Source organism: Lagopus muta, chromosome 2 (genome assembly GCF_023343835.1).
Source record: "Lagopus muta isolate bLagMut1 chromosome 2, bLagMut1 primary, whole genome shotgun sequence".
Classification (NCBI taxonomy): Eukaryota; Metazoa; Chordata; class Aves; order Galliformes; family Phasianidae; genus Lagopus; species Lagopus muta.
This window is the reverse complement of record NC_064434.1, coordinates 68,553,946-68,566,816: the sequence shown is the minus strand read 5'-3', so window position 1 is coordinate 68,566,816 and position 12,871 is coordinate 68,553,946. Positions and strand designations below refer to the sequence as shown.

The 12,871-nt window shown below is 40.6% G+C and overlaps 1 long non-coding RNA gene across 1 annotated transcript; it reads right to left on the bottom strand.

The window, feature by feature from the left end:
* Positions 1-1,113: 1,113 nt before the first annotated feature.
* LOC125689332 (uncharacterized) lies at positions 1,114-8,961 on the bottom strand. Its single transcript, XR_007375205.1, has 3 exons — positions 8,934-8,961; positions 3,418-3,479; positions 1,114-2,594 (listed from the first exon to the last, which is right to left on the bottom strand). It is a non-coding gene; the product is annotated as an uncharacterized LOC125689332 (long non-coding RNA).
* Positions 8,962-12,871: the final 3,910 nt, after the last annotated feature.

Genomic DNA, 12,871 nt, shown 5'->3' with positions numbered 1-12,871 from the left:
TGCAGCTGGACAGGATATCAAAGGAGAGCATGGTGTAGTCAGTCATCCAGAAACGGATGTTTCCTACATGCAAATGAAGTGGAAAGCATGTGAGTATCATGGGAGTAGATAGGTTGGTTAAAACAAGAACAGAGCCTTCAGCTGGAAGAAGCATCCAGGAGGGGAACTGTGCCATCACTCAGCTTGGACACCCATAGCTGCCTACCGACTCACTTGCTGGGAGCAGAGCACGTCTCTGGTGCTGAAGGACACTGATGGATACATTTCTTGCTGTCTGCTCCCGTCTGTGCTGAGGTGAAGCCCACCTTGACTGAGTAGATGCTGGAGCCAGTGGCCTGACAGTCTAAGAATCAGTCTAAAAAATGAATATGTTTTATTTGAGTATTGTTTTCAGGCCAAAACATTTTAACATGGATTTTATACCTTAAACTGTTCACTGTTGAATTTCTGTACTGAAAAATTCTAATCACAAATTTCCTGTAGCTGCATTGCTCACTTAATTTTGATCTACTCAGCCTCTCTGCAACCCTGCAAGCCACAGCCACATAGTCAGATTTGGGTTGCTGCTAGGGAAGGTAGTGGCAAGGTCATTTGGCTCTGCAACAGTTGGTCATGGCATGGGCTTGGCATCCTGCACATGCTCTTCCCAATTTGATTTTAAAAAAATTTGAGAGGTGGTGATTGCTGTTAATTCCATTCTGCACATGGGTTCATGGACTGCAGTTGTAAGGACAGATATCAGCACAAGCTGGAATTTCAAAGAGCAGCGAGAGGTGAGGTGGCAGCACCTGGATATCTCTCCCCCAGTCCAGGAATCAGCCTTGAGCAATGGCTGGTACACTCTTTGGAGTCCCCTTCATATGTTGAGTCCCTGATCATCAGAATAGACAAAATGTAACTTTCCAGTTCTTTAAAAAGAATCAGCTGAGACAAAGAGAGAGGGGGAATCAAAACTGAGCTAAGAGAATAGTTTTTTTTTTTTTTTTTTTTTTTTTTTTACCACTAGAATAGTCTCTGTGGTGCAACTTTGCTTTCTGTGTTCTCTGTGAGATACATTTCCCCTAGCAAGAGAATCTGATTCAACCCATTCAGTAATTCATTCACAGAAGTGCTGGGCCAAACTGCTCCTGCACAACACTGCTATTATGGTCTATAATATGGTCTCAGGAAAATAACATTAAACATTTGAAAGACCTCCTTGTTAGAAAGCACTCAGATATTTCAATAGAAGTTACGTCTCCTTCCTACTTTTGCTAAAGTGGTGCTTACTTCAGCTAATGGAAACAGTCTAGCTATGCAGCCTTTTTTTTTTTTTTTTTGTTGGGTGGCAAGTGTGCAGAGGTCAGGGTGTGCCTCATGCCTTTTCCATGATGTATGTCATTTTTTCTATATCATGTTGCCAGATGATGTCAGGGAAGCTGAGTTTGTGTCTGACATCAACTGGGACAGTCCCATCTCAGAGAGATCCCCTGCCATTAAAAATTATTCTCTCAAGCATCAGACTGCAGAGCAGCCTAGCAACTAACTAAATCATCCTGATTTAAGAATATCCGCTAATGTCACTGCTAACGAGGCTGGTATTTCCAAAGCCAGCTCAGATGTCCAGGGGCCTTTGAGGCAGACAGGATTTGCATGGCAGGATTTCAGGGGGCTACAAAGTGCCATCAGCTCAACTCTTTGCTAACATCAAACAGATTCCTAAGTATGTTAACTGACTGACAGTGGTGCTTGTTGCTAGTCACCATCTTACATGTGGAAGGGAAATGCCCATACAGCCATGCCGTGAAATTAATGCCAAACTTGTGATCAGATTATCAGGCTCAGTCACTCTACAAACAAGTGGACATCTGCATGCTCTCTCATGAGGCAGCTTGTACTCATTAACTTCTGCAAACCCTGTGTGATTGATGCAATGACTACGCAAAAAGCAGCCTTCTTCTGTGGAATTTCAATTCTCAGCTTTAAAGTCTGTGCTGGAGCAGAAAAGTGGGTGGAGTGCAGGGAGTTGCCTCACCTCTTTGGAGACTGGGAGAGTTGTTTTCAGTGAGAATTCATGATGAGGTTTGGGATGGGAGTGGGAAGGAAGGAATTTCTTATCAGCACCTTAAGAGATAATTTAGATGAAGAAACCTCTTTGCACGTTTTAGTGTGTTACTTCCAAGGTAATTTGTCTTTTACAACTTCTTCAACCAGCAGATACAGTGACAGGCTGAATTTTTTTTACAGAGTGCTGCAAGCTCCCTTCAGAATGAAACTAAGTTTTTCTGTACAAAGTCTCAGGATTCTAAGATTTTATGAAAAACCTCGAGAACCATCATTTACTCTTGCACCACTCTGTAGAGCTCCAGTAAGCTCCTCCTGCCGTATGGTTCTTCAGCTGTCTGCCTTAAGCCCCTCCAAGGCTCTAAAGGGATGCTCAGCCCCAGCTCCATGCTTGCACATTCACATTTCCCCAAATGTCCAGGGGAACTCAGTCATGCAAGCTGTGATGGGTTATAGATCACTCCATCCAGACCAAGATCTAGATGATTAAGAACAACCAATTCACGGAGTAGGTATAGCCAGTGATAAATTCAGGCATGTCTCTGCTTCACCTGAAAATGAGAAGAGTAGGATCTCATTATCAGCAAACAGGAAAGAACTTTCCCCATCTAGTTCCAGGAGCTGTGTTAATGTGGGAAAAAATTTGTAGGTGGACACTTATCCTCACTCAGTGCAGTCTGTCTAATATTAACACATTGAGTATCCCTCTTGGGATTTAAAGTTCTTCATTTTTGTCTCATTCTGTCACTCGTGCAGATACTGCTGAGATTTATCTTCTCTTTTCCAGGTGATTAATTTCAGCAGCACAGCATGGCGACAATAAACTTTTGCATGCTATAGAAGTTTTAAGTGCCTACCTTTCTATTTTCTGGATTATAACAACATATCTAACCTACAAAACACGTAGTTGTTAATGTACTTGTGGAGTCAACTAATGTAATCAGGTAAGATACTTTAAGAAAAACAGTAATTGAGGGGATAACTTCATCAGCAAAGACAACTGATGAGCATAGGTATGGGTATATTAAACTCTGTGAAGAAATACTCTTTGCCAAATCACTGTGCTGCCTCCTGCCACAAAAAACTGCACAGTTCTGATATACATTTTCCAATCTGTATGGCCATATACACAAGAAGTGAGACCTTGTCCATGAAAGAAACTGATAAATAAGCTTATGAAGATATTGAATATAGTAAACTATGACATTTGATTATACTCTTACTTCAAGAGTCTTCTTCAGCCTAGCTTGCCTTGATTCTTGCATTTAAGTCCACCCTTCACAAATAAATGAATATCAATCATATCAGAAAATTGTGATTTCATAATGCACCAGTTGAGGAACTTAGCAGAAATAAAACAGGGAAGGTACCTACCCTGCATCTTAAGTTGCTCAATCAGGTCAGGATATCCAGCAATGAGGAAGTGAAGCTACACTCTGTAGACATAAGAAATCTGGATTCAAGGTCCTAATTCAGACTGAGTAGGATGAGAATTCTTGCATGGGATTATTTCCTTGCCAAAGGGAGCCCTCCCCCTGCAATGGGAATGTCTCTTTTCCTGCTGAATCCTTCACTATGGCTGCACATTGAGGAACTGCATAAATGACTTTTTTCTGATGAGATATATGCTCTCTCACTTCTCAGCAAACAGAGAAAGAAGCACTTGAACAATTGTTGTTCTAACTCAGACAATATCTCACCCTGTATTTCCAGTGAGCATAGGGTCTGCTGTGCTGGGAAGCAGGTGACTGGGCAATGCTCATATCCGCTGGCTCTGACACCAACTCTTGCACACTGGAGAAAGGGAATGCTTCCCAGCCCAGTACACAAATCATGAATAAAGTGGCTTCAGAGAGACTTCAATCAACTTTCCTGCACAGACACGCAGGAGGTAAACTGAAACTGCTCCCCTGCTACAGCATCCTGGAGTCAAGTGCTTCCGTCAGCCTTCTGCCAGATGAGGCATGCCACAGGCCACAGCTTCCAAATGCCTCATCTCAGGGATGGCTTTGCCTCAAGCCACCCCTTCTGCCTAGGGGTCAGAAGGCATTCCAAATGCTTTTCAGTTCAAAGATTAGCTTGAAAACCTACCTTTAGTGAGCCAGGTTATTTTCCTGGCCCACAAATCTCTATGCCAACAAGTATGAATAGCAGCTTCATTCCCCTATGGCCCCAGCTGAGACCCCTGCACGGACTCCTCAGGTGGGCATCTGGTGTATTTCAGTCCTTCTTACCCAGGTTGGCTTTCCTCAAGCTGGATCTTAACTTAGTCCTTGGAGACGAATGTAGAGGATAAGAGAAGAAAAAAAAAAAGCCTCTCCAGATTTAATCATCCCCAAGGGTAAAGCAATGTGCAATTGGTAAGAAAGGTCACTGAGGGTCAAGAGGATTCAGGGAGGAAAGTGCCTTTCATGAGGAATTGCAAATGTTTACTTTAAACAAGTATTTAAAAAGTCAAGATCCTGAAAGAAACCATATGTTTTGATTTTGAGACCAATTAGTCTGCCTCATCTGCAGCTTACTCTGTGGACTTTTGGCCTTTCACTTCTTCTGAAGGCAAAGCGACTAATGTGTCCACATAGCCCCTGAGAGGCAAAAGAAGCCAGGGCAGCCGCCTGAAATTATCTTTAGAGATGCACTTGAGCATGCTTTTCAGAAATGATGCAAAGACTGGCTGCACAAAGAAAAGAGGAATTGGACTGTGCTCCTGTTGGAGGAGAGCTCTGGCAGTCAGCACACCACCACGCTGATCCATTTGCTTTTGGTTATTTGGTTACTCGCTGATAATGAGAGTCCTTAAGAATTCATTAAGACTTTGCATATCTAATCATTTTGCTTTCACCTCTGTCTTTCCACAAGGATTTTTTTTCTGGATTTTTGTTAACTTCAGACAGGTGCACATAAGCACACACAATATCTAAAGAAAATAAAAACACTGTCACGAATAACTAATGTAACTCAAATTAATCCCACTAGCAACATTTTATTTGATATTTAGCCAGGTGCCATAGCTAAGTGGGTACTTTTACTGCTCATTTGCTCTGGAGTACTTCAGCATCTTTACACAGATAATTTATACTGTCAGATACTACAGATAATAATACTGTCAGTTCTTACACAGTGCTCTCTTGGTCCATAGTTCAAAATGCTTTAAGCATGATTAAGCAATATTATTCCATTTTACTGAATGTAGCATGTAAGGAATGAGGACTCGAAGCAACCTATTCCCATCACTTGCAGCAAGGAAATCAGTCCTGAGCTGTAAGCCTGCTTTCTCTGCTAGAAACCCCTGCCCCATCTGTCCTTCTCATAGCACTGCCGTGCTCAGATTCTAGCTGCAAAGCAGTAAAGCATCTCAAATGGATGAAAACTAACATGACCCCTTCGCAAATGACTGCTGATGCTACTAATTAATTGTGGACACTATCTACCAGATCTAATGTAAGTGACAGCTTTTCAATGCACACACCTGCTGCCAATGACACACATGTGATTTGTTGCCCACTGCTTAGGCTTTGAATTCTCATAGCATCTTGCCCACAAGACTTAGGGAATCTATACACAGGTAAGCTTCAGAGGACGTAAAGGTATTGCTGCTGTTTTTAATCTGTTCCAAAGTTTAGATATAGAATCACATTATACTATACTAACTTCTATCTTCCTTGTTTTGTTTTTAGTTTCCTTTTCACAGCACTACTCATCACAGACCTGATCTTACAGACTTCCTTATATAGCACTGGGCAAATCCAGTAGTGGTTCTCTTTCTCCAATGACTGTGAGAATGTGCATGGGTCATTCTTGCTTCTCCACCCTGCAGTGTATGGACTTGACCATCAAGGTCATATTTCTTCCCCACTTCTGAAAGACAGACCCACTTTCCCTGTTTCCCCCAACTTGAAGAAGGTCAGCCCCTTGAAGCATTAAAGCTATTTCACTGCTTCTGCTCCTGACCCTCCCCCAGTCACAGAGACATGGCAGGAGCTTCTTCATTTTTACCTCCCTCTGTTCTGTGAGCCACATCTTCCCCACCTCGGTGTTATTTATACAATAAACTTGCAGCCAAGGGTTTCCTTGGCAACGCACATGCCTTCCTGTTATCTGTTTTACAAGCAGGCTTGAATTGTCCCGCAATAGCTCAGAGGCAGCAATTTAACACAGCTGGTGGCACAATACTTCTATTCTGAGTACATGCTTCCTCTACCAGAGGTAACTTTGTGCTGATAACTGAGCTTTCATTCATCCGAAATTGCAAGTAAAAGGATTGTATTCTGGTGAAAGTAGAAGTAAAGTGAAAGCATGACAAGTACAGGCAGAACAAAGCTTTCCAGGAGCTGCACTTATTTTATAAAATACTGCAAACAAATCAGTTACTGAACAGCAATAACTGCGGTACTAAAGAATTTTACTTCTTTTCATAAATGAAAGAAGACATTGTGATAACTCAGCTTTCACAAGGGTCTCTATCACATACACACACTACAGCATCTACAATAGTCTTTATAGTTCACAGAATTTCTCTTTCCCTCTATACATTTGTTTATAAACAAAGAAATGTTTGTAGGGAGAAATTATATATATATTTTAAGCTGGTTAATATACTTGACACAGTAATGATCTCTTGAGTGCACGCTCACACACACTGTGGCAAGCAGGCGGAAACATATTGCTGCAGACTGTCTTTGGTATTCAGTTAATCAGTTCCAGGAATAAACACCACTAAAGCCTAAATGCAACTCTCCATTATATCTATCTTATAACCTCTGAAGCAGACAAGAAACGTAAGCTTTCACAGATCATGAGTGCTTATGCAAGCTGTATATTACATATTCCTATACTGCAGAGCACTTTCTTCCTAAAGAGAAGGGAGTATTTTAGCTATAAGAAAGTCATACATCTTTACCAATCCCCCAAATTGGCTATAGTTCTAGTCTTTCTCCATTTATCTTGGCTTTGCAAATTCTGAAAGGATCAAGGAAGCTTTATTGTACTCCCAACACTGTTTTTTTGCAACAACTGATTAAATAAACATAGCTTCTCTCTCTAACAAATTTTCTGAAAACAGCCTATAATGCTTGTGTGTAAAAATCCATAAAACATTACTTGAGTAACTTTCCATGCAGGAACAACTTCAGTCAATAACTTGCAAGTAAGCTCTTCAGTGACTGTCATTGTTTTCCACAGTGCTGCCTGATCGCTGAAGCTGAATAAATTTTGCTGCCAACATTTATTGAGGCTGTTGTCTACAGCATTTCCTGCAGCCAGAAGTGAGTGAGGGCTGCCAGCGCTTCCAGGTGAGCAGGTGCTGTGAAACTCCAGTAACTGGGGCTGGGAAGCCTTGCCATAAGAAGGGGCATCTCTAGACAGGCTCAGCTACTGTGCCAACTTGAAGTCTGGACTGAGCAAGCAGACATTTTGCCACAAAGTACCCTACACTTACATAGAAAGCTTTCAATTATTCAACTTCTGTGCAAGTGCATCTGCAAAAGCTCTTACTGTGAAGATGTGGTAGCATTCTCTGTGAGCAGATACGTCCTTGTTTGCTATCTGCCAGGACTCTGAAACTTAGGACTTCTACTTGTTTTCTTGAATAGAGTCTTGGCACTAGTCTTCTAAACAAGTACTTAGCAATTTGGCTTTCTGGTTTCTGTCTGTTCTTGTAATGAACATAACACTCCTGTGAGTGGAAAGCACACCCTCAGAGCACTAAATACCATCACTCACTTCTAAAAATATTCCCTAAAAGGCAGATTCTGACTTGTGCACACTAAGTATTCTCACCGAAACCAATTCTTCAACACAAAAAAGCCAGGTATAATGCAGTGAGGCAAAACAACATGCCAAAATTCATTACCCATAAATAACACCTCCATGTTCGTAAGGAATAACTTTAAAACAAACTATAAAATGCTATAATACTGAATCAACTTACAGGAGAAATCCAAATAATATCTATAAAGATGAAAGATGATTTATTTCAAACTTACTCCTTTCAGATGAATTGAATTTAAAATACCTTCCCATCTTGAGGGCAGAAGTGCATGGAGATTTATTGGTACCAGTTAAAGCCCATAATTTTTTGTCATTTTTTTTTCCTCAGACCTATAGGAAATTCAGACAGAGGCCTGTTTACTTAAGGAATGCATACATTTTCTAGCAGCATATTCAGTTGGCTTTCCCTCCTCAGAATGATGACTGTGCTGAATGATGGAGTTATTTCTCACTAGTATCAGACCACACTTACAAGCAACAGATGCATTGTTCTGAGCTCCAAAGGTAGGACACTAATAGCTTTCAGATGAGCTTTTGTGCTGGAGAGGAGATGGATAAAAGCGAGAGCTGAACGTTAATAAGAAACTAGTGTAGTGGTTTAAGAACTTGGATCCTCTTAAAAGCCAGGAAAAAAAGCTTTCTTCATCCTAGCTGGTTCAAAAAGTCATTCCTTACAGATTTTTGCTTTTAGATCAGGAAAAAAAAAAAAAGGTTTGTTTGGAAATGGAGAATACAAGTATTTAAGAACGTTCTTACCTCAGGGCAGTTGGAATTAAGAATATACAATAAATCTACAGTGGTCTGTAGAAGTTCACTCACATCAGTGGGAATTTTGCCATTACCATCATCCAGAATAAAAGGATTCTTAGACATATCTTAGACATCTCTATGAGTCATTCTGGATAGAGCTATCAGCTCCAGGAAAGGCTTGTAGTTACAAAGCAGGAAAATGAAGGGAGAAGAGATAGATCACAAGATATGACATCTTATGGATGTGTGGAAAGCTTTAGCCATCCTTTTTCTATAGTGGAAATAATCACTAGAGACTAACAGCACTCACACCAGCCCAATATCCCCTTCACCCACAGATTCTGCACTATTTCATGCTGCTCAGAGCTCACCTCTTACACCTGTGCTGTCTTTCAAGGTCTCTTCTTTCAAGGACTTAGACTATGCCTATGCTAGTAAATTAAATGGACACACCTGGGTAGCATAACTCAGCTGCTCATTGTTAAAGAGCAGTCCCCAAGATCTGTGTGAAATGAAAACAGCAGTAGGGCTCTACTTTCAGTGTATCTCAGAACAAAACAATGAAGCTCCTTTGTGCTAAGCAAAGAGAAAGCACACAACAGTTTAACAAAGTTACTTAGCCACTCCAGTTGTTTATTTATTGTTATAGTTGTGCTGTTTCCACAAGGATGGAGCTGCTAAGGCACATCAGGATACCTTTCTCTACTGGTGACAACACAATCCAAGACTGCTGTTGTGCTGGTATCTGATAGTGTTAGTGAGGAGTGCTAATGTATTTTATGTGCTCAAAAAACAGGTGGATACTTAGAACGTGCAAAGGTATGTGGATAGCAGCTTACTCCTTTCTTCCTTAAGTGCTGCTACAGAATTTGTTCATTCCCAGTTGCACAAGGCTAGAGAGGTTGCTTTCATCTCAAAGTTGCATGGTTAGAATTGTTATGTTGCTCAGTGGCTCTTCACCCATGTGTACCTTGAAGCACATATGCTTAGCTGGTTCAGACATCAAATATAGAGGCCAAGAGGCTCAAATGTGGCATAAGTCTTACCTGCAAAGTATCTAGGAAGAGACTGTGCTCACGCAGTCCATAACACTGAGCACAGAGTGCCCATGCAGTCAGGAAGCAGTCCTTCCATGTATGCTCCCATCCTCAGCATCTGCATGCTATGAAGCTACAAAAGGGAAAGTCTGGCTAGATGGTCAACGTGGGCCAAGATCAAGACATACAGGACTGATTCCTGCATCTACTGTAAACTTTATTTTTGCCTGAAATGGAAGTGCATGTACTTACCTAGCTCAGAACATGGACTAGACTGTATTCTTATTGCCAAATACATTCAAAGGCATGTATCGTGAAGCTCCAATCTCAGTTTGTAGCTTAAGTGTTCTTTCACATAAGAATAAATTTAACAAATAGATACAGAGAGAAAATCATGAATTTGCACATTGCTGACTAATAGCAATTCTGTTTTGCATGAGACTATGTGTCAAACTTAACACAGCTTGCCACTTTATTTCCTTATTGCAACAATATTTTGATCAGTTACCTCATATCAACATCAAATTCACCCTGTTTTCAGAATAAAAGCTTGCTTTTGAAAGTTCCTAATTGTGAATCATGGATAGACTCTAAAAATTAATGCACTCTAGCTGTCAGTAGTTAATTCTTCATACAGAATATACACCAAGCTGTGGGCAGAAACTGAGGAATTGTCAGCTATCAAGGAAGTTGTTTAGAAATCAGTGTATCTGTCTCCAAACAAAAAGGAACAGGTATACTATCTCCCAGCATCCTGTCAGCAGACTGTGATGGTAAGTAGATCTAAACTACATAAAAATGTGTGATAATCACTTAGCAAATAAACGTCATGATAACTGAACGATCAATGAAACATCACTGACTGATGCCTAGAGCACATGGAAGTGTTCAATACACATTTCAATAACTTTTTTTTTTTTTTTTTTTTTTTAATGCCAGACCACCTGTAAATTTTAAGTCTGCATTGCAGGATTATTTATTTATATTTTATATCGCAATTTTCATGCACTGAAGTCTGAGTTCTGAGAAATGTTTCCTGGCTTATAGTGATCATTTGAGCTTTCCCAGAGAGGTACCTGAGAGCACTGTGGTAAATTATCCCTCATATTTTTTGCTTGCAGAAAATATAAAAGAGGATCCTCATAGGGAGTAATGAATGAAATGTTGCCAAATACACCTGGCTGGAATTTACAGAACATGGTGCTGTATTTTTAATGTCAAATCTCATATATGAGATTTTTCATTGACAGGCTGTATCCCTCAGGATTAAACAAGTATATTAAACAAAAGATAAAGGCTCATAACGAGTAATGTTCTTCTCTGAAATCTCTTCCCTGACTGTGTGAGTTCTCCCTAGTACTACTGGCAATGAGTGAGACTCCAACTTCAGGACAGGTTTACCCATCCTGACCTGATGGAGATACAAACTTGCCCTCATATTTGGAAAAAAATAATTTCTTGCCTGTTTTTATATTACTCCACAGTTCTTGACATAGAGTACTAAAGTATTAACCTGTGTTCTGTGATACAGGTGCAGAGGGTTTCTGCTTCATAATTATGAATAATTTTTAAATGATTCTGTTAAAAAAAAAAAAAAAAAGTCTAAATATCTGAGGGGTTAGAGAATTTTTGAAATGAAATATTCTGGACTGATAGCCCTACAAACAAATCTTCTTCTCTCTTTTCAACATGGGAGGTGTGAGGACTCGGATGAGCTGTGGACTTGTATGGCTGATGTTGATATCTTGCTGCCTTGTTCTGGGAGTGCTATTCCTGGAGACAGGGTAGGTCGTGGCAGATCAACTGAAGGACTTGCAAGGATTGTAACAGGCCTCAGTTTGTTCTGTACCATTTGGTTTTGCCACAGCTGAGGGATGGACAGTGGCCACAGACCTACACAGCCTTCTTATATACATTGAACAACAAAGGCAGCTATACTGCCTAACTGATTTGCCAGAAGTCACTTCAGAAATTAGGCAGAGCAAAAAGTTCTGATATCTCCATAGTGAAATGTTTTAGCTTGGATCCTTCCCCTTAAAGCCTGTGGTTGGAGGCTCTTACAACCCTTTACAAATACTAAGCCTCTCTAGCTCACCTCTGTGCCTGAGTATCCAAGTTTGCTGTTGGACCTAAGGCAGGTTTCCGAGATGACTCTGGGCAGATTACTTTGATAATATGTGCACTAGGGATAGTACTGATGAAGGTTTTACTTTGAGACAGAAATAAACAACACTTGTGATATATTTTAAGAAAATGTCACTGCAAGATAGGAAGTGAATACTTAGATCAGCTCAGGAACAAAGGGAAGAAACGTTAATGAAGCAAGATAATGGTGGGATTGAAAACTCTCCAAACTGGCAAACTTCCTCAACTCTCAAGTACTCGTTGAATGTGTAAAGTACATAGGTACATAAAAAGGCAAATTATCAGGTGTAAAAGACTGATAAAGTTGTTACCTGGGTTGCATGCCAATAGGCCAGCTAAGCCCTTGGCTCAAGGCGTTGGAAAGCCTCACTCCCAGTTTGTAACCCTAGTTTGTCACTCCTGTTTTAATCATGTCATTCGATATAGACTGAACACTTCTCCTTTCACATGAAGTTCTGGATGAGAGAGATGAAATTTTCCCAAGGCTACAGAGGCACCAAAGCTTCCTACAACTCTATTTTAACTGCTCTTTGCTGTTCTTCGAGCATCAGTGAGTCAACTTTGCTAAGAAGTCTATGTGACCTTAAAAACAATAAAGCAGCTGTCTTGCTGATCTGTTGCCTTCTGAATTCACTAGAAATGTCCTATTGTTTTTGCTTCTCTGTTGTTATTACCCCACTGTATTTCACTTAGGCTGACTACTCTTTCAAGAACATGCTGCCTCTGTCTGCAGGTACAGCTGGTAGCACAAAGGTGAACTAGTCTCCCTCAGAATTTTTAAGTCATCTTTGAGATAAAAAGGAGTTTTCAGCCTTGAAAAGGCCCTTTAAAGTCCATGAGAAAGGATTAAAAGCCCAACAGTTGCGAGACATCCATTTGCACCTGGCTACTACCTCACCAAAAACCATAAAATGAAAACTAGTGTGTTGTGACTATCTGAGGCACAGCTATAATTCAGTAGGATAAAAACCTGTTTCCAAACATCTGCTCCACTTCTGCCTATGTTACTATTTCAGTTTTGTTCTGATGAAGTGGCAGTTGGAGCAATTATAAAAAATTAAGTGTTAGGCAAGAGGATGCATTGCATCCTGTGAGTGCTACGCCTGCTGAGAAGTTCCTGACTACCA